Source organism: Lethenteron reissneri, chromosome 10, assembly GCF_015708825.2.
Source record: "Lethenteron reissneri isolate LAM-NWPU_2019-01 chromosome 10, ASM1570882v1, whole genome shotgun sequence".
NCBI classification, from domain to species: Eukaryota; Metazoa; Chordata; class Hyperoartia; order Petromyzontiformes; family Petromyzontidae; genus Lethenteron; species Lethenteron reissneri.
In genome coordinates, this window is record NC_083788.1 from 3824276 (window position 1) to 3847568 (window position 23293).

The 23293-nt window shown below is 50.0% G+C and overlaps 1 protein-coding gene across 2 annotated transcripts in view; it reads left to right on the forward strand.

Moving 5' to 3' along the window:
• Nucleotides 1–7864: 7864 nt before the first annotated feature.
• The window catches only part of LOC133340519 (dnaJ homolog subfamily C member 5-like), a 48085-nt gene continuing 32656 nt past the window's right edge, over nucleotides 7865–23293 (forward strand). For both annotated transcript variants that reach the window (XM_061548818.1, XM_061548819.1), the window contains exon 1: nucleotides 7865–8068. The gene's annotated coding sequence lies outside the window, so the exon portion shown is untranslated. The remainder of the gene's footprint in view (nucleotides 8069–23293) is intronic.

A 23293-nucleotide genomic window follows, 5' to 3' on the forward strand; every position in this document is an offset into this window, starting at 1 on the left:
AGGTTGTGAGTGGTTGAGTGAGCGGGGTGAGTGGTTGAGCGAGGTTTGGAGTGGGTGAGTGGGTGAGTGAACGAGGTTGTGAGTAGATGAGTGAGTCACGCACCTAGTGGAGGAGGGGGGGGGGGCGGTCAGACATTTGGGGGTTTGAGAAATGTGACGTCACGTAAAAACGCGTAACTTTTAAATGAATATAGACAACACGTTCTACTTAATTAATAGACTTTGTAATAAATGTTTTCTCCTACAACATCAGAGTGCAGCGCCACATTAAATACGCACTACAATGACAACAGTTTCACGCGATTTGAAACACGTTTTATTTTCAAAATGGAAATATGGTTTTTTGGGGGGGGGGGGGCAGAGCTTTGTGACGTCATATTTGAGGGGGGGGGGTCTGACTTTTTGTGACGCCGTGTGACGAAGGGGGGGGGTCAAAAATCGGTGCAATGTTAGTCCGTGTTCAATGTAAGCACAGTAGCACCCCTCTGAACGACTAATACTGGTAGGAACCTCCTGGTTACACCAGCCCACAGGGGATTATTGTGTCCGTCCGTCGTGCATCCAAAAATGGGAGGGGTTGGGCTGGGTGGAGAGGGGAGGGTGGGGAGAGGCTGGGTGGGGAGGGTGGGGAGGGGCTGGGTGGGGAGGGGCTGGGAGGGGTGGGGCTGGCTGGAGAGGGGAGGGTGGGGAGGGGCTGGCTGGGGAGGGTGGGGAGGGGCTGGGTGGGGGGGTGGGAGGGGTGGGGCTGGGGTGGGGAGGGTGGTGCTAGGTGGGGAGGGGCTGGGTGGTGGGTGGGAGGGAGGGGCTGGGTGGGGAGGGGTGGGGCTGGATGGGGTGTGGGAGGGGTGGGGCTGGGTGGGGAGGGGCTGGTCACCCCGTGGTGCCCTTATAAAACTCAACGTTTCACCTACTCACGCCGGCTTGTGCCCGCCCTCACAGTCGGGCATGTTTGCGGAATACACCACGCCGCCGTTGACCCTGCAGGCCATTGACCGAGCAACCCAACGTTCCTACCAGCTCCCTCCGCAGCAGCAATGTGTTTGGTTCCACGAAACCGGTCGTTCAGTGATTTGGTCGTTAAGCGAGTATAATAAATGCACGTTAAAGGCTTAGTTGGTTCCGATAGCATCGAACGTGACCCCTTTTTCACCCAAAAAAAGGTACTTTACAATATTTATAAACAATAGATATGAATACATAAAGATACAATATTATGAACATAATATTCAAAGAAACACGGTTGATCAACGCATTACTGAATGTTTACCTACAACAGCCCGTCGAATGGTCGGTAAGTGAACACATTGGGCTCTATGGAGGCACTACACTACTTTAGACTACACTATACAGTGAGGGAAATAAGTATTTGATCCCCTGCTGATTTTGTACGTTTGCCCACTGACAAAGAAATGATCAGTCTATAATTTTAATGGTAGGTTTATTTGAACAGTGAGAGACAGAATAACAACAAAAAAATCCAGAAAAACGCATATCAAAAATGTTATAAATTGATTTGCATTTTAATGAGGGAAATAAGTATTTGACCCCTCTGCAAAACATGACTTAGTACTTGGTGGCAAAACCCTTGTTGGCAATCACAGAGGTCAGACGTTTCTTGTAGTTGGCTACCAGGTTTGCACACATCTCAGGAAGGATTTTGTCCCACTCCTCTTTGCAGATCTCTCCAAGTCATTAGTGTTTATGGGCAGTGTTAGTCTATGGGCAGTGTTAGTCTATGGGCAATGTTAGTCTATGGGCAGTGTTAGTCTATGGGCAATGTTAGTCTATGGGCAATGTTAGTCTATGGGCAGTGTTAGTCTATGGGCAATGTTAGTCTATGGGCAATGTTAGTCTATGGGCAGTGTTAGTCTATGGGCAATGTTAGTTTATGGGCAATGTTAGTCTATGGGCAGTGTTAGTCTATGGGTAGTGTTAGTTTATGGGCAGTGTGAGTCTATGGGCAGTGTTAGTCTATGGGCAGTGTTAGTCTATGGGCATTGTTAGTCTATGGGCAGTGTTGAGGCTATGGGCAGTGTTGAGTCTATGGGTAGTGTTGAGTCTATGGGCAGTGTTAGTCTATGGGCAGTGTTGAGTCTATGGGTAGTGTTAGTTTATGGGCAGTGTGAGTCTATGGGCAGTGTTAGTCTATGGGCAGTGCTAGTCTATGGGCAGTGTTAGTCTATGGGCAGTGTTAGTTTATGGGCAGTGTTAGTCTATGGGCAGTGTTAGTCTATGGGCAGTGTTAGTTTATGGGCAGTGTTGAGTCTATGGGCAGTGTTAGTCTATGGGCAGTGTTAGTCTATGGGCAATGTTAGTCTATGGGCAATGTTAGTCTATGGGCAATGTTAGTCTATGGGCAATGTTAGTCTATGAGCAGTGTTAGTCTATGAGCAGTGTTAGTCTATCAGCAGTGTTAGTCTATGGGCAATGTTAGTCTATGGGCAATGTTAGTCTATGAGCAATGTTAGTCTATGAGCAGTGTTAGTCTATGGGCAGTGTTAGTCTATGAGCAGTGTTAGTCTATGGGCAGTGTTAGTCTATGGGCAATGTTAGTCTATGGGCAATGTTAGTCTATGGGCAATGTTAGTCTATGGGCAATGTTAGTCTATGGGCAATGTTAGTCTATGAGCAGTGTTAGTCTATGGGCAGTGTTAGTTTATGGGCAGTGTTGAGTCTATGGGTAGTGTTAGTCTATGGGCAGTGTTGAGTCTATGGGCAGTGTTAGTCTATGGGCAGTGTTAGTCTATGGGCAGTGTTAGTTTATGGGCAGTGTTGAGTCTATGGGTAGTGTTAGTTTATGGGCAGTGTTGAGTCTATGGGCATTGTTAGTCTATGGGCAGTGTTAGTCTATGGGCAGTGTTAGTCTATGGGCAGTGTTAGTCTATGGGCAGTGTTAGTCTATGGGCAGTGTTAGTCTATGGGCAGTGTTGAGTCTATGGGCAGTGTTAATCTATGGGCAATGTTAGTCTATGGGCAGTGTTAGTCTATGGGCAGTGTTAGTCTATGGACAGTGTTAGTCTATGGGCAGTGTTAGTCTATGGGCAGTGTTAGTCAGTGGGCAGTGTTAGTCTATGGGCAGTGTTAGTCTATGGGCAGTGTTCGTAGCGAAGTTGAACACAAAAGCGGTGAACAGGTTCATGGGAGCCGGCACGCGGTGCTTTGCACCAACACAGCACGGGACGCACAACGGCCGATAAGGAGACACCAGACTGAAGTTCAACTCGCAGACTTCCACATTCCCCACCGTGACACGAACCGGGTCCTTTATGAGGAACTGCAGCGGCCAAGCAGGCTGGCGCCTGGCCAGTGGTTGGATGGGAGTCCACCATGCAAGTCGTTCTTCTATTGCGACTACGACTAACCGCTGCCATGGTTACTGGTTCGCGTGAACTTCACCCATCGATTCCTGCTTCTTTGCGTCCACACTGTTGGTCGCAACACAGCCCACTCGCTCACACCCGACTCACTCAACCACTCACCCCCTACTCACCCCGCTCACTCACCCACTCACCCACTCACACCCGACTCACCCACTCAACCACTCACACCCCGCTCACTCACCCACTCACCCACTCACACCCGACTCACTCACCCACTCAACCACTCACCCACTCACCCCGCTCACTCAACCACTCACCCACCCACATCCTACTCACTCAACCACTCACCCCCTACTCACCCCGCTCACTCACCCACTCACCCACTCACACCCGACTCACTCACCCACTCAACCACTCACACCCCACTCACTCAACCACTCACCCACTCACCCCGCTCACTCAACCACTCACCCACTCACAGCCGACTCACTCACCCACTCAACCACTCACAGCCGACTCACTCACCCACTCAACCACTCATTCACTCACCCCGCTCACTCAACCACTCCCTACTCACTCACCCACTCAACCACTCACCCACGCTCACTCAACCACTCACCCACCCACACCCTACTCACCCACTCAACCACTCACCCTGCTCACTCAACCACTCACCCACTCACACCCTACTCACTCACCCACTCACAACCTCGTTCACTCAACCACTCACCCACTCACACCCTACTCACCCACTCTCCCACCCCATACCTCGCTCACTCAACCACTCACCCACTCCAAACCTCGCTCACTCAACCACTCACCCACTCCAAACCTCGCTCGCTCAACCACTCACCCACTCCATACCTCGCTCACTCACCCACTGACCCACTCACCCCGCTCACTCAACCAGTCACCCACTCACACCCTACTCACTCACCCACTCACCCACTCACCCACTCACAACCTCGTTCACTCAACCACTTACCCACTCACACCCTACTCACTCACCCACTCAACCACTCACAACCTCGTTCACTCAACCACTCACCCACTCACACCCTACTCACCCACTCACCCACTCCATACCTCGCTCACTCAACCACTCACCCACTCCAAACCTCGCTCACTCAACCACTCACCCACTCCAAACCTCGCTCACTCAACCACTCACCCACTCCATACCTCGCTCACTCATCCACTCACCCACTCACCCCGCTCACTCAACCACTCACCCACTCACACCCTACTCACTCAACCACTCACATACTCCAAACCTCGCTCACTCAACCACTCACCCACTCACACCGCTCACTCAACCACTCACCCACTCACACCCTACTCACTCATCCACTCAACCACTCACAACCTCGTTCACTCAACCACTCACCCACTCACACCCTACTCACCCACTCACCCACTCCAAACCTCGCTCACTCAACCACTCACCCACTCCAAACCTCGCTCACTCAACCACTCACCCACTCCATACCTCGCTCACTCACCCACTCACCCACTCACCCCGCTCACTCAACCACTCACCCACTCACACCCTACTCACTCACCCACTCACCCACTCAACCACTCACACACTCACTCAACCACTCACCCACTCAACCACTCACCCACTCACACGCCACTCACCCACCACTCACCCACCCACTCAACCACTCACACACTCACCCACTTACCCACTCAACCACTCACCCACTCACACGCCACTCACCCACCACTCACCCACCCACTCAACCACTCAACCACTCAACCACCCATCCACTCAACCACTGACCCACCCACTCACACGCCACTCACCCACTCAACCACTCAACCACTCACACGCCACTCACACCCCGCTCACTGCGCATTCACTCACCCCGCTCACTCATCCACTCACCGTCCATGAATTCACCCCCCCCCCCCCCCCCCCCACTCGCTCACCCACTCAACTACTCACTCACCCACTCACCACACTGCCTGTCACCTCGCGTCTCTCTCTCACGTCTTCACTCGCACCGTCACACTCTGGAATCTCCTCCCAAATGTTACAACAACAACAACAATCACCTCGCTGCTCAATTCAAAACACGCGTCGCACCGACCCACACGTGACGACTTTGTTCGTGGTGCTGCTTGTTGCTGGCCGCTTGACGTGAGCAGCCGTGAACGTCACGGACCTGGTGGGGGGGGAGGGGGGGGGTCAGACATTTGTGACGATGTGTGACGAGGGGGCGGGTGGGGGGGAGAAATGTGACGTCACATCAAAATGCGCAACTTTACATGAATATAGACAACACGTTCTACTTGTATTCTTAGGTTTTTTCGGTAAAGTCACGTAGCTAAAACATTAAAATTAAAAAAAGTAAAATAAAATAAAAATCACGACGTTTCGGAGGCAACACAAGTCTCCGTCATCAGGTGGGACCGTCACAGCCAGATTAGCTGCATCAAGTGAGGCAATGATTCAAGATGTAATCCCTTAAAAGCGAGTTGAGGGGGGAGGAGAGGGGGGGGGAGCTCATCAGAATGTAGTAGCCAATGAATGGAACGTAGATTTGTAATAAATGTTTTCTCCTACAACATCAGAGTTGCAGCGCCACATTAAATACGCACTACAATGACAATAGTTTACAGCGATTTGAAGCATGTTTTATATTTTGGGGGGGGGGGGGGCAGAGCTTTGTGACGTCATATGTGAGGGGGGGGGTCTGATTTTTTGTGACGCCGTGTGACGAAGGGGGGGGGTCAAAAATCGTCCCAAATCGCGTGACGTCATTTATGGACGGCCCCTTATAGGCTCTGCCATGCATTTGTTGTGCGGAGGTCGTGCAGCAAAATAAACCGTTGTACTGCACCTCTATGCCCCCCTCAATTTCTGCCTTCGCCAGAATCTGCATATTTATACTCGAGAAGGGAATCCGATGATCTGCAAAGCTCTTTAACGCGGATGTCCTGTGGGGACACGGGGTCACGATGTTACGACAAACAGCGCACAAACACGATAGCAGTGCAAAGTATCGAGAGGAATTTCGATTTAAAGCTTCTTTCGTGACTGCAGGGATTCATCTTCTTGGTTCTTTCGCTAAAGTCACGTAGAAGGGAAGTAATAAAATAATAAAAGTAAAACATTTTTATGTTTCGATTTAAAGCTTTGGTGACTGCAGGGATTCATCTTCTTGGTTCTTTCGCTAAAGTTACGTAGAAGGGAAATAATAAAATAATAAAAATAACACATTTTTATGTTTCGATTGAAAGCTTTCGTGACTGCAGGGATTCATCTTCTTGGTTCTTTCGGTAAAGTCATCACGTAGAATTGAAATAATAAAATAATAAAAATAAAACACAATAAAATACAATTCTCACGACGTTTCGGCCACAACGCAAGCAGCCGTCCTCAGGTGGAGAGCAGATCTGTCGAGTAGACAGAGTCTGAATGACAAGCCCCAGGCTTGGAGCGACTATTTAAGCTGGGATGGAAGGGGGCAGAGCGCCTTAACAAAATAATTTGCATATCAAGAGGAATTTAGCATATTTATGGGAAATGCAGGTATGTGATTAGTGCTACTTGTGAAATGCGTAGGAGGTGGGCGGGGGGGTTTCAAAGTCATATTATGCCCGTGCATTATGCAGGATCAGCAGCATCAAAGGGAGGGGGAAGGGGGGTAGCATTAACAAAGGGAAGGAGTGTTAATAGTATGTAGCTGCAGTAACTAAACAACCACGTTTTATTTTATTATGTTTTATTTTTAATATTTTATTACTTCCCTTCTACGTGACTTTACCGAAAGAACCAAGAAGATATGTAGAGGAAGTTAAGCAAATCGCAAATAAATCGAAATAAAACTAACTTAATTTTACCTCCTAAATAAGTATTCCGATTCGTGTTCTGAGCTATTAGCTTTTTTTCCAGAAGCGATTTGGCCACAAATGACAGCTTAAGGGTCCGTCCATAAATGACGTCACGCGATTTTGGATGATTTTTGACCCCTCCCCTCTCTTCGTCACACGACGTCACAAAAAGTCAGACCCCCCCCTCACATATGACGTCACAAACCTCTGCCCCCCCCCCCCCCCAAAAAAAAAAAAAATTTCCATTTTAAAAATAAAACATGCTTCAAATCGCTTTAAACTGTTGCCATTGTAGTGCGTATTTATGATGTGCTATAACAATTATAAAGTTTCGATTTAAAGCTTTCGTGCCTATTTCTAGCGGCCATCTAATCTCGACCCGCAGACCGGCGTGGTGACGTATGGCCACGTTGCGCGATGACGTCACAATTACTTACGCGATGACGTCACAATTACTTACGCGATGACGTAGACACACGTGACGGTGACGTCAGGAACCGCCGAGTTAAGAATCCCGCCAAACCCACCCAACAACGCGGTGACGTCACCGCGCGCGAATTTGTTACGTGATTGCGTCACCACGCACGTCTACCGCCGCCGCGCGACACACCCCCCCACCCCACAACGCGTAGCACGCACTCTACGTGATGACGTCACGAGCCAACGGCGGCGTGCGTCGTGATGTCATCACGCCTAGCCCCGCCCACCTCGTCAAGAGCGAGAGGGCGAGTTGAGCCGGGGCCATCGCGTTCGCCGCAGCGCAGAGCAATGGCGAATCGAGCGGACTAACCGAGGCGAGGGAGAGGGGGAAACCCTCGGCGGCGAACGACGCAGACAGCCCGCGAGTGACCGCCGCACGCACGAGGGGAGGCCGCGGTCATCGCCGCTCGCTCGCCGCGTTCAGGGTGAGTCCGCGCGGGGTTGCGGCCTAGCGCGTTCGGTCGGGGTGGGAGTGCGACCGGTCCTCGGATAGCGGCGCGGGCCGGGTTCGAGGCGTCCTGGCCCGGCGGTGGACCCGGAAGAAGGCGGGCGGCCGGGGTGCGGTGTCCGGTAAAGTCAAAAAACAGTCAACGCGGTTTGTGTGTCTGCGTTGTCGCTTTTACTCCGTCCAGTGTCGTAACTCGCTCGGTTACCCCGCGTCTCGCTCAATCGGGCCTCTGTCCACCCACCCACCCCACCACCACCACCACCCCCGTGTGTCACTTTCACACACGGGGCTCTCTCCATCCGTGCGTCTCCCCTTCACCACCCGCGCCTCTTATCGTGCCAATCCACCGTCATTTACCGTGTCTCCCGCCCCATGTTTGTCCCTCAACCTTGAAGCCGTGTGCAGGTTTAATCCTCTTGGCTTTGCCTCGATAAGCCGCCTTATTATCCCGTCATTACGGGGCTTCAAGGCTAAATTTACCCCCCCCCCCTCTCCTCTCTCCCTCCTGGCCTCCATCTCTCTGTCTCTCTCTTCTTCACTCCTTCTTCACTCCTTCTTCACTCCTCTGCCTCTCTCCATCCCGAGCTCTCTCCCCACCTCCACTCTCTCATTCATTCCCAACGTCGCTCCATCCCCATGACATTTCCTGTTTCACTCGCTCTCCTCTCCCCACGATTCCCACCCTCACTCTGCCCCGGCGGGTCTTCACTGCAAGGCCCGCGGTCCACTGGCCTTTAGTGCGACTCCCGACAATACACACAGAGTGAAAACATCCCCCCCCTCCTCCTCCTCCTCCTCCCCATCGCGTTGTCTAACCTCTAACCCCAATGGTCTCGGGTGTATGGCGACACTCACACACTGATGTCTCTGCACCAGAGGTGTGGACTCGAGTCATGTGACTTGGACTCGAGTCAGACTCGAGTCATGAATTTGATGACTTCAGACTCGACTTGGACTTGCATAACAATGACTTTGTCCCACCTCTGAGGTGTGGACTCGAGTCATGTGACTTGGACTCGAGTCAGACTCGAGTCATGAATTTGATGACTTCAGACTCGACTTGGACTTGCATAACAATGACTTTGTCCCACCTCTGAGGTGTGGACTCGAGTCATGTGACTTGGACTCGAGTCAGACTCGAGTCATGAATTTGATGACTTCAGACTCGACTTGGACTTGCATAACAATGACTTTGTCCCACCTCTGAGGTGTGGACTCGAGTCATGTGACTTGGACTCGAGTCAGACTCGAGTCATGAATTTGATGACTTCAGACTCGACTTGGACTTGCATAACAATGACTTTGTCCCACCTCTGCTCTGCACCCCCCCTCTGAAAATTCGTGAAGAACACTGCTCTATTCCACTCTTCCTTACTCACATCCTCCAATCCATCTCGTGCCGTCACCCACTGCCTCCCCCCCCGCCCTCACTGCTCAGAGGAACTGAAAGCAGAACCCGGGTCGAACTTGTAAAACTATATATTTTTTTAGCCAGGTAAGACCAACTGAACTATGTAGGTTATTTTTCTGAAGCGAATTGGTCACAGGTGATAGCTCAACGCAGTGGCTAAGCACGTGGAAAAGTACAGCAGCTAAATGCTCTAAGCTAATTCTTTTAAATGTGGAGGGAAACCGGAGGACCTGGAGAAAATCCACGTGACCACGGAGAGAGAGACACACCTCGAACTCTATATAGCAGGCGTCATGGTCCGGATCGTACCCACGACCTCCTGTAGACCAGGCGAGGTAGTTAACATCTCCTAGCCACCGTGATGATGATGATGATGAGAGACACGCAAACTCCAAATACACAGCAGCAGGCGTCAGGGTCTGGATCGAACCCACGACCTCCTGTGTACCAGGCGAGGTAGTTAACATCTCCTAGCCACCGTGATGATGATGATGAGAGAGAGACACGCATACTTCAAATATACAGCAGGCGTCAGGTTCGTGATCGTACCCACGACCTCCTTGCATACCGGGCGAGGTAGTTAACATATCCTAGCCACCGTGGTGATGATGAGAGAGAGACACGCAAACTTAAAATATACAGCAGGCGTCAGGGTTGGGATCGTACCCACGACATCTTGTGTACCAGGCGAGGTAGTTAACATCTCCTAGTTACCGTGATGATGATGATGAGAGAGAGACACGCATACTTCAAATATACAGCAGGCGTCAGGTTCGTGATCGTACCCACGACCTCCTTGCATACCAGGCGAGGTAGTTAACGTCCCCTACCCACCTTGGTGCCCAAACTTTGGCCGAGGGCCAGCCAGGTGGGTGTCTGCCCCCCCCCCCAGCCACGTGAGGGCGACCCGAAAGGAGAAGTTGCGAAATCTCCGAGATGGTGATGGGGTCAGACGCGCGTGTCCACGTGTACCTGTGCGTACCGAAGCCCACAGTCACTTTACTTACCTACACAGACTTCCCCCCCACCTCTCCCCTCTCATCTCACTCCACTCCCCTCCACGCACTCTCCTGCCTCTCCCCTCTAATCTCACTCTACTCCCCTCCACGCACTCTCCTGCCTCTCCCCTCTAATCTCACTCTACTCCCATCCATGCACTCTCCTGCCTCTCCCCTCTCATCTCACTCTACTCCCCTCCACGCACTCTCCTACCTCTCCCCTCTCATCTCACTCTACTCCCATCCATGCACTCTCCTGCCTCTCTCCTCTCATCTCACTCTACTCCCCTCCACGCACTCTCCTGCCTCTCCCCTCTAATCTCACTCTACTCCCCTCCATACACTCTCCTACCCCTCTCATCTCACTCTACTCCCCTCCACGTACTCTCCTGCCTCTCCCCTCTCATCTCACTCTACTCCCCTCCATGCACTCTCCTACCTCTCCCCTCTCATCTCACTCTACTCCCATCCATGCACTCTCCTGCCTCTCCCCTCTCATCTCACTCTACTCCCCTCCACGCACTCTCCTACCTCTCCCCTCTCATCTCACTCTACTCCCATCCATGCACTCTCCTGCCTCTCTCCTCTCATCTCACTCTACTCCCCTCCACGCACTCTCCTGCCTCTCCCCTCTAATCTCACTCTACTCCCCTCCATACACTCTCCTACCCCTCTCATCTCACTCTACTCCCCTCCACGCACTCTCCTACCTCTCCCCTCTCATCTCACTCTACTCCCGTCCACGCACTCTCCTACCTCTCCCCTCTCATCTCACTCTACTCCCCTCCACGCACTCTCCTACCTCTCCCCTCTCATCTCACTCTACTCCCCTCCATACACTCTCCTACCCCTCTCATCTCACTCTACTCCCCTCCACGCACTCTCCTACCTCTCCCCTCATCTCACTCTACTCCCCTCCACGCACTCTCCTGCCTCTCCCCTCTCATCTCACTCTACTCCCCTCCATACACTCTCCTACCCCTCTCATCTCACTCTACTCCCCTCCACGCACTCTCCTACCTCTCCCCTCTCATCTCACTCTACTCCCCTCCATGCACTCTCCTACCTGCTTCTCATCTCACGCTACTCTCCACACCACACTCTCTTGCTCCAGCAACCAAGGCTTTGTCTCTAAACCCCCAGTCAACCAGCGCTCAGTGGGAAGTCCCTCTGGTCTGAAAATCCCTTACCCACTGTGTGTGCTATCGACTTTCCTAGTCTACTCTGCCCGTGACTGGCCACTTCCCTCTCCTATAGATAAAGATCCCCCGTATAGCCTTCAACAGGCTGTGAGGGCAAGTTTTTGTTAGCGAGCAGCACAGACGAAGGCCGGCACGGCACACGAGGGGGTGGGTGGCCAACATCACGCCCGGCCGCATTTGTCTCCCCAGTGGCGATGTTCTCATTTTTGTGTGTATGCATATTGAACTTCTTTCGCACCGTACTTAGCCGACCGTGCTCATCGGAGTTGTGGCTGACCCGACCTTGGGGAGGCCCAGGACCGGATCGGATAGTTAGAATCGTCACTGGTGTTTGGCCGTGAGCGGGAATCGAATTCGGGGTCGCTGTGTTCGTAGCGCAGTGTAGCGCTACACCGCCTGCGTCACGTAGAGACCTACACACCAGGGACGTGCGGTCAGGGGAGGCAGGTGAGGCAAGAGCCTCACCTGTCATACTCCAATGAAAATAGTTGTTACGAAAAGTAAAAAAAAGAACAATCAAATCAAATAAATATTACGATTTTTGCACTCATCTGTGTTTCAATGTCATTTCTGTACGATTCCAATAATTTTTTATCGTCAAAATCGCCAAATTTGCAGAGCTCCGCTGCAAATACAGGAAGAGACGAGAGGTGAGGCAGCGACGAGCTCAGCCTCCCCTCTGATTGCGCAACCCCTCAGTAACTGGATGGAGCGCGGGCAATAAGCGCGTGCCTGTTACTATCTCAGTATGTCACCAATGTAATGTTTGTAGACCCCTTCATCTCATGTCCTCGCCTTCCATACTCCAGGTAACTTTTGTCACGTGTGTGTATAAAGATATTGAGGCTCGCTGGTCTCGTCGTGAAACTGCAATGAAAAAGCACCAGGGGAGGCAGCTATCACATCTGCCTCACCTGAGGGGGATGTGTCTAACACGCCCCCCTCGGTGAGGACACGCCCCCCTCGGTGAGGACACGCCCCCCTCGGTGAGGATACGCCCCCCTCGGTGTGTAAATCTGGCTGTGATACCAGCTAATGCCTCCCCAGCCATTGACCTCACCACACGTCACTGGTAAATGAAACATGCCAGACAGTTACCAGTTCAGCACACCGATTGTGTTGGAGAGAAAACCCACTCCCAAGTGACCCCCATACCTACGACCCAATTGGTTCCTGGACAGACGGTCGCGGCTGTCCCAAGTTGAGCCCTTATTTCCCATCGGCGCAATGTTAAACATTGGGGGTCTGTTCCTGGAAACCCATTTGCATACCATAAAAATACCGTTATTGACCACGAAAATAAATGAAAATAACCCGAACAATTGTAACTTAACGTAACTCACTTGATGCAGCAAATCTGGCTGTGACGGTCCCACCTGATGACGGAGACTTGTGTTGCCTCGGAAACGTCGTGATTTTTATTTGATTTTTTATTAATTTCATTTATTACCTACGTGACTTTACCGAAAGAACTTAGAGTATGAATCCTTGCAGTCACGAAAGCTTCAAATCTAGAACTTAACGTAACATTTACAAACATTTATCAAGAAAAAACAAACACATTTGAAAATTCTTAAGCACTTTCCTGCACGCGCACCACATTTCCTCTTCTCAGACGCGGTAGCGAAAGGCGAAAACATTTCTAAATTTGAAGAAAAATGTACCAAAGAAGTGACGAGCGTTGCGCGAGAGAAGCTGCGTTCGTTCCCGGCGAAGCTTCAGCCTGTGGGGCGATGCTGTAAACACGCGCATGCCGCGGAAGAGCAAAGCTGAGTGTTCGCATGACGATGCGCAGATTCCGTCGCTAATCGACTCTGGGGTCGTAGACACAAGTTTTGGTCGTTACTGTGGGGGACTTATTTACTATAAGAAAGGTCGGAAAAGCGGGGGGTGCAAGTCGTAAGTCACGGGTCACCTGTACAACGTTCACAATTCCAGTACCGTGACATCTCGCCGGTAATTGCAGCGGTAACGGCAACTACCACCAGCATTGTCAGGCGACAGCCAGAGTTGTGGAGAAACCCTCTTCCTGTTTCGGTCTTAAATCGAGGGATGAATGTGACGTCGTCACCTGTGAGCTGATCAGATGCGAAGACCAGAGGGGGTTTGGTGTTATTGTATTCATATAAATTATAAGGGATTTCGATTATTGGTTTGGTTATTGACATAGTCTTCGGTGAAGTCACGTACGTCACCTTAACGAAAGAACCAAAGAGTATGGATCCTTGCAGTCACGAAAGCTTCAAATCTAGAATGTGTTATTGACAGTTAACAAACATTATGTATGTACATTCTGCCGTTTGAGTCCAAAACATCGCACGCACTACTTGTTTAATTTTTGCGTGTAAAGTTTGTTTTCCCCCCAGCACCGCACCTCCGATTCGTACGGTTGGCTACGTACGGTGCGAAAGAAGTTGAACATGCATACAACACGCCTTGTGATTTAAAGCTTTCGTGACTGCAGGGATTCATCTTATTGGTTCTTTCGGTAAAGTCACGTAGAAGGGAAGCAATAAAATAATAAAAATAAAACATAATAAAATAAAATAATTCTCACGACGTTTCGGCTACAACGCAAGCAGCCGTCTTCAGGTGAAGACGGCTGCTTGCGTTGTAGCCGAAACGTAGTGAGAATTATTTTATTTCATTATGTTTTATTTTTATTATTTTATTGCTTCCCTTCTACGTGACTTTACCGAAAGAACCTAGAAGATGAACGCCTTGTGATGTCGCCGTTCGCACTTGTATTTCCTGTTTAGCCTTGACACGTGTCGCCTGTGCGTACTCTGTTGAGTGCTGACTCACCAGTGTGCTTTGCTGTTGGCTCGGGGACTTTCAGGTGCGGTTTGTATTCGCAGACGTGTTCGTGTACGCACACAATCGGGGGGGAGGGTTGTGTGTCTGTATGCAGCGGTGGTACCTCGGTATGAGTCGTTAGTTCGTTCCGGATGGTAGGACTCGTACCGAAAATGATATTTTACATGCCATATTATACATTCATGGGGTTGTATAAAATAATTTAGACGCTATGAAAATGCATAAATAAATTAAAATAAATTGAAATTCAAAATTAAAATTTAACATCACCATACCTTGCTGAGAGGAGTTGAAATGACAAAAACACGTGAGAATTCACAGTTCTAGCAAGGGTCATGCACTGAACGAGATCTACAGGCAGACTGAGGAGCGTGACTTTGTTTCAGTCGTGAACGGGGGTCTACGCGGGTAAGCGGTGACTCGTCACCACCCACACAAGTTCTAGCAAGCGCATCGTATCCCTAGCAAGCGCGTCGTATCCCAAGCAAGATGTCGTATCCCAAGCAAGACGTCGTATCCCAAGCAAGGCGTCGTATCCCAAGCAAGACGTCGTATCCCAAGCAAGACGTCGTATCCCAAGACATTTTCTCTCTCGTCAAAACACGACGTGTACCTAATTCGTTGTATTCCAAAGCGGTCGTCTACTGAGGTGTGACTGTGTCGAACTTCTTTCGCGCCCTACGTAGCCAGCCGTGTTCATTGGAGGTGCGTGGGGGGGGGGGTGTGACAACAAACGGTAACACAAAAAGCTGTTCATTCTCGATTTGAAGTGTTCGTGACTGCAAGGATCCATATTCTTGGTTCTTTCGGTAAAGTCACGTAGGTAAAGAAAAAAAATTAAAGATAAAAAATAAAGTAAAATCACAATTCTTATTTATTTTTAAATCCTTTATATTAAGTTCACTTGCTTGCTTGCTTTCGGTCGTTTTTTAACCCACTTCCCGTGATCCAATCGAGCTGACATTTTGCACACAGACTCGTTGTGCGTATCAATTTATTTTCGTGAAATTTGTTTCCAAAATTTTACACTTTTAAGGAAAAAAAGAATTATATTTAATTACCAATATGCTTAATGGTGGCAGGCAATCATCTGACCCATTGGTGGCAGCCATCTCAAGCCAGAGGATGAGAGGACTCTAGCCGCCACGCATATAAAGGGTTTCTAGTGAAAAACTTTGTTTTTACGGGTTAATTTTTTAAATCTTTTTTCTTTCTACGTCACTTTACCGAAAGAACCAAGCATATGCAACAAGCAGTTCTCAATGAATGTGTTTTGTCAATCTCGATCAGTGGTTCTTGACCTGGGGTGCACTCGCCCTCTGGAGGGGCGAGATGCCCTTTCTGGGGAGTGCGAGACGCGGCCAGATTTGTTTTAGAAAGTAAATAAATAATCGAAGCACAGATTGAGCACGCGCACGTTAACTTCCAACTTTCCTCGTTTCAACAAACCCTCTGCGTTTATTACGATTGAGAACCAAAGGGGTGCAAGGCTGCGGCAAAGGCTAAGAACCACTGATGTAGATCGTTTAAAAGTCGTGCGGCTCCCAGCGGCTTCCGAATATCGGAATGAAGAACGTTCCAGACGGCCGCAGAAAGTGCGCGATGCAGTGGCCGTCTTTGTTCACGTACACGCGAGGAGTTAATAAAATAATAATAAGTATAATCAGTAAAAACAAAGTTTTTCACTCTAAATCCTTTATATGCATGGCGGCTAGAGTCATCTCGTCCTCTGGCTTGAGATGGCTGCCACCTATGGGTCAGATGATTGTCTGCCAGTATTAAGCAATTGGTGATTAAATATTTAATTTGTTTTCCCTAAACAGTAAATTTTTTTCACGAACATTAATTGTCTCGCACAATGAGTCTGTGTGCAAAATGTCAGCTGGATTGGATCACGGGAAGTGGGTTAAAAAACGACCGAAAGATTTGCACGGTCGTAAGCAAGCAAGCAAGCACGCAAGCAAGCAAGCGAACTTAATATAAAGGATTTAAAAATAAAACATAATGAAATAATTCTCACGACGTTTTGGCCACAACGCAAGCAGCCGTCCTCAGGTGAAGAACAGGGCTGTCGAGAAGACAGTCTTTCAGACTTTATGATGTTTTATTTTAATTATTTTCTTATTTCCATTCTACGTGACTTTACCGAAAGAACCAAGAAGATGAATCCCTGCAGTCACGAAAGCTTTTAATCGAAATTTAACGTGAGGAGTTGTTTTGTGGCGTGTGCGTGCCGTGTGTATGCACGCTTATTAGTATGTGCGCATGCGCGGGGTCTGTGCGGCCACGCGTGTTACGACGTGTGTGCGCGCGTGTGGTCCGTGTACACGTATTAGTACGTGTGCGCACTCGTGTGGTATGTGCCTACGCGTGTATTTCTACTTGCATATTATTATGGGTACGCGCGTATAGTACGTGTGCTCGCATGCGTATTGCTACGTGCTCGCACGCGTATTGGTACGCGCGCGCAACTGGTGTTTGCCCAAATTCCTCGTTCTCTTGGTGCCCTGGTACCATTTCCCGACTGACCTTCAGCCTCTGCTCAGTCAGAGTGCTCGCGCCAGGGCAATCCTTAACTCGTGACGGAGGGCCGGTCAAAGGGTTCACTTTCTTGCGTACGACCGCACAGGTGATATAATAATAGCTATTTCAACTTCTATCGCGCCTCCCGTTACACGGTATTCACTCGCTCTGGAAGAGGGAAACGGATTGGTGCCACCGATTGCCCAAACTCTGCGGTCCTATATGTATATAAAGGTGCGTTATTGGCCTTTTGAATGAGTGTTTTAAACCATTTTTTAAATTAGCTGTTTCAATTTCACTCGGTAAGGCCCACGGACCCGTGCCACAATTGACAGCTCAACTGGGGAAGTGGCTTGTCGCGTGGACATTTCTAGCCGCCACGTGCTCTTAAAACGCGCGTTGTTGATTCTGAAAAGCGGAGGTGGGAAAAACCGTAAGACCCGGAGAAAAATCCAGTCGGGGTGTTCGTACGTGGGGGTGTTCGTACGTGGGGGTGTTCGTAAGTGGGGGTGTTCGTAAGGCAAGGACTACCTGCATTCAGAGGGTCTCATGGTTCAGTGGGTGGGGCTGTCTAAGGAGGGAGGGGGTGGCTTGCGATATCACGACCACGTGTCCCTCATGGGCCTCCCAGAGATGTGCTGGCTCTTATGTGCAAGTGTGCTACATTCTGCATTCGAATGTTTGTACACGTGAATGTAAACTTGAGTGCGTGTGTGAGGGTGGTGAGCGGTAGTGTAGTGGTTAGTGCGCTGCGCTACGAACCCGGCAACCCGAGTTCGATTCCCGCTCAAGGCCAACACTAGTGACGATCATCTGAACCTGTCCTGGGCCTCCCCTAGGTCGACTCGACTCAAATGAGTACCTGGTGCGGTGTGTACACATCGCCACTGGGGAGACAAAGGCGGCCGGGCGATGTTGCTGGCCACCCACCCCCTCGTGTGCCGTGCCGGCAGCCTTCATAGGTGCTCGCTAACAGCACTTGCCCCTACAGTCTGTTAAGGCTATAATGGGGATATTTGTCTTTGCTTTGTTGCTAACGGCACTGGCCCCCCACAATCTGTTGTTGAAGGCAAATCTTTGTAATTGAGTGCGCACTTCTGTGTGTGTGTGTATATTAGAGTGTGTAAATGAGTGTGTGTGTGTGTGTGTATTAGAGTGTGTAAATGAGTGTGTGTGTGTGTGTATATTAGAGAGTGTAAATGAGTGTGTGTGTGTGTGTATATTAGAGTGCGTAAATGAGCGTGTGTGTGTATTAGAGTGCGTAAATGAGTGTGTGTATATTAGAGTGTGTAAATGAGTGTGTGTGTATTAGAGTGTGTAAATGAGTGTGTGTCTTTGTAGTTGACCGTGTACTCCTGAGTCTACAGTACCTAAGTGGGTACTTGAGAGGGCACGTATCTCCGTTTAAATTGGTCTAAATATTTACATGTACTGGAAAGGTGCACTTGTGTTTGTCAGTTTGATGAGCCGGGTCACTCATGTGAAATGGGACTAAGCTTAAACAATTTTTGTATTTGACCAGGTAAGCCTCCACTGAGCTCTTTCTCAGAAGTGACCTGGCCACAAATGATAGCTCAACGAAGTGGCTTGTCATCGTACAGCTGGAGCCAAGTACTCTAAGCGGGTGATCTTGACTCTCTACGAATGTGGAGGGGAAAACCAGAGGACCCGCAGAAAAATCCACGCCACCACGGGGAGAGAGAGAGATCGACACTGCAAACTACAAATACACAGCAGCAGGCGTCAGGGTCGGGATCGAACCCACGACCTCCTGTAGACCAGGCGAGGTAATTAACATCTCCTAGCCACTGGTGATGATGATGATGAGAGAGACACACAAACTCTAAATATACAGCAGTAGGCATCAGGGTTGGGGTCAGACCCACGACCTCCTGCATACCAGGCGAGGTAGTTAACATCTCCTAGCCACTGGTGATGATGATGATGAGAGAGACACAAACTCTAAATATACAGCAGCAGGCATCAGGGTTGGGGTCAGATCCATGACCTCCTGCATACCAGGCGAGGTAGTTAACATCTCCTAGCCACTGGTGATGATGATGATGAGAGAGACACACAAACACTAAATATACAGCAGCAGGCATCGGGATTGGGGTCAGACCCATGACCTCCTGCATACCAGGCGAGGTAGTTAACATCTCCTAGCCACTGGTGATGATGAGAGAGACACACAAACTCTAAATATACAGCAGTAGGCATCAGGGTTGGGGTCAGACCCATGACCTCCTGCATACCAGGCGAGGTAGTTAACATCTCCTCGCCACTGGTGATGATGAGAGAGACACACAAACTCTAACTATACAGCAGTAGGCATCAGGGTTGGGGTCAGACCCACGACCTCCTGCATACCAGGCGAGGTAGTTAACATCTCCTAGCCACTGGTGATGATGATGATGAGAGAGACACACAAACTCTAAATATACAGCAGCAGGCATCAGGGTTGGGGTCAGACCCATGACCTCCTGCATACCAGGCGAGGTAGTTAACATCTCCTAGCCACTGGTGATGATGATGATGAGAGAGACACACAAACACTAAATATACAGCAGCAGGCATCAGGATTGGGGTCAGACCCATGACCTCCTGCATACCAGGCGAGGTAGTTAACATCTCCTCACCACTGGTGATGATGAGAGAGACACACAAACTCTAACTATACAGCAGCAGGCATCAGGGTTGGGGTCAGACCCATGACCTCCTGCATACCAGGCGAGGTAGTTAACATCTCCTCGCCACTGGTGATGATGAGATAGACACACAAACTCTAAATATACAGCAGCAGGCATCAGGGTTGGGGTCAGACCCATGACCTCCTGCATACCAGGCGAGGTAGTTAACATCTCCTAGCCACTGGTGATGATGAGAGAGACACACAAACTCTAAATATACAGCAGCAGGCATCAGGGTTGGGGTCAGACCCATGACCTCCTGCATACCAGGCGAGGTAGTTAACATCTCCTCGCCACTGGTGATGATGAGAGAGACACACAAACTCTAAATATACAGCAGGCGTCAGGGTTGGGGTTAGACCCATGACCTCCTGCATACCAGGCGAGGTAGTTAACATCTCCTCGCCACTGGTGATGATGAGAGAGACACACAAACTCTAACTATACAGCAGTAGGCATCAGGGTTGGGGTCAGACCCACGACCTCCTGCATACCAGGCGAGGTAGTTAACATCTCCTAGCCACTGGTGATGATGATGATGATGAGAGAGACACACAAACTCTAAATATACAGCAGCAGGCATCAGGGTTGGGGTCAGACCCATGACCTCCTGCATACCAGGCGAGGTAGTTAACATCTCCTAGCCACTGGTGATGATGAGAGAGACACACAAACTCTAAATATACAGCAGTAGGCATCAGGGTTGGGGTCAGACCCATGACCTCCTGCATACCAGGCGAGGTAGTTAACATCTCCTCGCCACTGGTGATGATGAGAGAGACACACAAACTCTAACTATACAGCAGTAGGCATCAGGGTTGGGGTCAGACCCACGACCTCCTGCATACCAGGCGAGGTAGTTAACATCTCCTAGCCACTGGTGATGATGAGAGAGACACACAAACTCTAAATATACAGCAGCAGGCATCAGGATTGGGGTCAGACCCATGACCTCCTGCATACCAGGCGAGGTAGTTAACATCTCCTCACCACTAGTGATGATGAGAGAGACACACAAATTCTAACTATACAGCAGCAGGCATCAGGGTTGGGGTCAGACCCATGACCTCCTGCATACCAGGCGAGGTAGTTAACATCTCCTCGCCACTGGTGATGATGAGATAGACACACAAACTCTAAATATACAGCAGCAGGCATCAGGGTTGGGGTCAGACCCATGACCTCCTGCATACCAGGCGAGGTAGTTAACATCTCCTAGCCACTGGTGATGATGAGAGAGACACACAAACTCTAAATATACAGCAGCAGGCATCAGGGTTGGGGTCAGACCCATGACCTCCTGCATACCAGGCGAGGTAGTTAACATCTCCTCGCCACTGGTGATGATGAGAGAGACACACAAACTCTAAATATACAGCAGGCGTCAGGGTTGGGGTTAGACCCATGACCTCCTGCATACCAGGCGAGGTAGTTAACATCTCCTCGCCACTGGTGATGATGAGAGAGACACACAAACTCTAACTATACAGCAGTAGGCATCAGGGTTGGGGTCAGACCCACGACCTCCTGCATACCAGGCGAGGTAGTTAACATCTCCTAGCCACTGGTGATGATGATGATGATGAGAGAGACACACAAACTCTAAATATACAGCAGCAGGCATCAGGGTTGGGGTCAGACCCATGACCTCCTGCATACCAGGCGAGGTAGTTAACATCTCCTAGCCACTGGTGATGATGAGAGAGACACACAAACTCTAAATATACAGCAGTAGGCATCAGGGTTGGGGTCAGACCCATGACCTCCTGCATACCAGGCGAGGTAGTTAACATCTCCTCGCCACTGGTGATGATGAGAGAGACACACAAACTCTAACTATACAGCAGTAGGCATCAGGGTTGGGGTCAGACCCACGACCTCCTGCATACCAGGCGAGGTAGTTAACATCTCCTAGCCACTGGTGATGATGAGAGAGACACACAAACTCTAAATATACAGCAGCAGGCATCAGGATTGGGGTCAGACCCATGACCTCCTGCATACCAGGCGAGGTAGTTAACATCTCCTCACCACTGGTGATGATGAGAGAGACACACAAACTCTAACTATACAGCAGCAGGCATCAGGGTTGGGGTCAGACCCATGACCTCCTGCATACCAGGCGAGGTAGTTAACATCTCCTCGCCACTGGTGATGATGAGATAGACACACAAACTCTAAATATACAGCAGCAGGCATCAGGGTTGGGGTCAGACCCATGACCTCCTGCATACCAGGCGAGGTAGTTAACATCTCCTAGCCACTGGTGATGATGAGAGAGACACACAAACTCTAAATATACAGCAGCAGGCATCAGGGTTGGGGTCAGACCCATGACCTCCTGCATACCAGGCGAGGTAGTTAACATCTCCTCGCCACTGGTGATGATGAGAGAGACACACAAACTCTAAATATACAGCAGGCGTCAGGGTTGGGGTTAGACCCATGACCTCCTGTATACCAGGCGAGGTAGTTAACATCTCCTCGCCACTGGTGATGATGAGAGAGACACACAAACTCTAACTATACAGCAGTAGGCATCAGGGTTGGGGTCAGACCCACGACCTCCTGCATACCAGGCGAGGTAGTTAACATCTCCTAGCCACTGGTGATGATGATGATGATGAGAGACACACAAACTCTAAATATACAGCAGCAGGCATCAGGGTTGGGGTCAGACCCATGACCTCCTGCATACCAGGCGAGGTAGTTAACATCTCCTAGCCACTGGTGATGATGATGATGAGAGAGACACACAAACACTAAATATACAGCAGCAGGCATCAGGATTGGGGTCAGACCCATGACCTCCTGCATACCAGGCGAGGTAGTTAACATCTCCTAGCCACTGGTGATGATGATGATGATGAGAGAGACACACAAACTCTAAATATACAGCAGCAGGCATCAGGGTTGGGGTCAGACCCATGACCTCCTGCATACCAGGCGAGGTAGTTAACATCTCCTAGCCACTGGTGATGATGAGAGAGACACACAAACTCTAAATATACAGCAGCAGGCATCAGGGTTGGGGTCAGACCCATGACCTCCTGCATACCAGGCGAGGTAGTTAACATCTCCTCGCCACTGGTGATGATGAGAGAGACACACAAACTCTAAATATACAGCAGGCGTCAGGGTTGGGGTTAGACCCATGACCTCCTGCATACCAGGCGAGGTAGTTAACATCTCCTCGCCACTGGTGATGATGAGAGAGACACACAAACTCTAACTATACAGCAGTAGGCATCAGGGTTGGGGTCAGACCCACGACCTCCTGCATACCAGGCGAGGTAGTTAACATCTCCTAGCCACTGGTGATGATGATGATGATGAGAGAGACACACAAACTCTAAATATACAGCAGCAGGCATCAGGGTTGGGGTCAGACCCATGACCTCCTGCATACCAGGCGAGGTAGTTAACATCTCCTAGCCACTGGTGATGATGAGAGAGACACACAAACTCTAAATATACAGCAGTAGGCATCAGGGTTGGGGTCAGACCCATGACCTCCTGCATACCAGGCGAGGTAGTTAACATCTCCTCGCCACTGGTGAT